Raw genomic sequence first — 2,270 nt, 5'->3', positions numbered from 1 at the left:
TCTCTCTCTCTATCCCTCTCTCTCTCTCGCATTCTCTTTCCTTCCACGCAACACATACCCCCTAAGCGGATTAGTAGATTGATGACCATTCAGCCTAGTATCACTCAATAAATACAACTCATGTTAACAAATTAGCACTGACAGTTGTGAGATAACTCCAAGTTAATATTATTTCTATATCAAAACAAATCTAACAAAAACAATAAATTAATAGAATATTGGCATTGTGGCAACATGAAGTCATGAAGCTAGTCTACTATGTATTTATTCACAATGTATTCTTATCGTACTTAGAAAATAGAAACAAAGACAGAACGTATAATCTAAGCTGGGTGTCTCGTCTATTTCTGATATTGCTCTTTTATCAACGTCTTCAGTCCTTGCGAGTTCCAATAAAAAGAAGACTCATTTCGACAGTAAAATAATGTTATCGTAACGTTAAAGTGGTCTCAAATAAATACAGACGCAGAAGCTTGTGAAGGACGTAATATCAGTTACAGGTTTTTTTTTAATTTGTTCGTTGGTTTGTTTTTTTAACGAGGAGGGGGGAGAAGACCAAACAAACACAAAAAAAGAAGGGGGGGGGGGGGGGGGGTCAATCACAGCAGTTTTGTACGCGTGATGTAGTTGGTCAAAGGGAAATAACACAGCCAAATTTTAAAATTGTAGTCAAGAACGAGTTATTGCTTATATTATTTTCAATGACGAATGAGATTTTATCATATATCATAGAGTTATCTCTCGTAGTGTAAATCTATGTCATAAATACGTTGTATAATGGTGGTGGGGGTAAAGTGGCTCACCTTTTTTTCATTACCAGAAGCACAGGATTTCTTTTGATCTTAAAGTATTTTCGGGCCCTAGGTTGACCTAGACTATTAGAATTATGCTTTTATCTTGTTCCTAATCGACTAATCTAAGTTTACTACTTTGAGAGCCCAACTGGTTTCACTAGTTTTCATTTTTCGTTTCCTTTGAAATAGAGAAAGACAGAAAGGAGATAACTGTACTGAAGATATAGAAGTCAAATGATAACCACCCGTAATTATGACCTGTATCCTAGGACTTAAATTGTTGTTGTTCTTGTTGTTGTTGCTGTTGTTGTTGTTGTTGCTGTTGTTGTTGTTGTTGTTGTTGTTGTTGTTGTTGTTGTTGTTATTGTTGTTGCTATTGTTGTTGTTGTTCTTGTTCATGTTGTTGGTGGTGGTGGTGTTGTTGCTGTTGTTGTTGCTGCTGTTGTTATTGTTGTTGTTGTTGTTGTTGTTGTTGTTGTTGTTGTTGTTGTTGTTTTGTTGTTGTTGTTGTTGTTGTTGTTGTTAGAAAAAAACTAAGACACAAAGTAACTGACTGAACTATGTTTTACAAAAGTAAACGTTCAAAAGGAGATACCCCAGTACCCAGTAGCCTAGAAGTAAGTATTAGCTCAGACTTACATTACAATTATGCCAAGTGTTTGTCGACACGGCGGTTAGTTCGGAAGCCACTGCTTGGGGTGTGTCCTTGAGCAAGATATGATAAATCAAAGCCAAGGACAGCTCAACGACAAAACAGGTGGCCAACTTTTTTTTTCTTTCCTTTTTTTTTTTTTTTTTTTCCTTTTGTTGGAAGTGTTTTACGACACTCGCAACTGCATAAGGTCACATGAGCGCGCAGGACACATTAATTAAACATTTTCAGTTGGTATGAAATTTTGAACTCTGTCCCAGTGGCGGGCGCAGCCTACTCTTATCGATTTTGGACCACCAAGGGATCTTTGACGTGCGTAACTTGCATCAGGGTTGTGGCTGAAAGACAGCAGTAATAAGGAGCCAAGGAGTAGCAGTAGAAAGGCGGCAGAAAGAGTCAGGAGCCCAGAGGAGGGGGCAAAGGAGGTGAGAGGTATGAGACGAAATCAGACGACAGAACATTGTTAGAGAGATGTGAAAGGAAAACGTTTTCAGAGAAGAAAATTTTCCATCGCTATCCGGATCCGAACCTGAGACCATTGAATGAGAAGCGAAAACCTTGCTTTTGAGGCCTATTCAAATCAGCGTTTATAACGCATTTGTTTTAAGCCAACTTCGATCAGTAATGATCGACATTCCCAATATAGTCTTACATTAATTATCATTTTATATCTATTTCAGTATGATAGTATATGTTAATTTTTTTCCAGTCCGTTCTGTTTTAAAGAAAGTGCTGGCATGTGTGTCGCAATCTCTCTCTCTCTCTCGCGCGCGCGTGTGTGTGTGTACGTGTGTGTACGTGTGTGTGTGTGTGTGTGTGTGTGT

This window comes from Aplysia californica, unplaced genomic scaffold, assembly GCF_000002075.1.
Source record: "Aplysia californica isolate F4 #8 unplaced genomic scaffold, AplCal3.0 scaffold00103, whole genome shotgun sequence".
In the NCBI taxonomy this organism is placed as follows: domain Eukaryota; kingdom Metazoa; phylum Mollusca; class Gastropoda; order Aplysiida; family Aplysiidae; genus Aplysia; species Aplysia californica.
Note: the sequence above shows the minus strand (reverse complement) of the source record.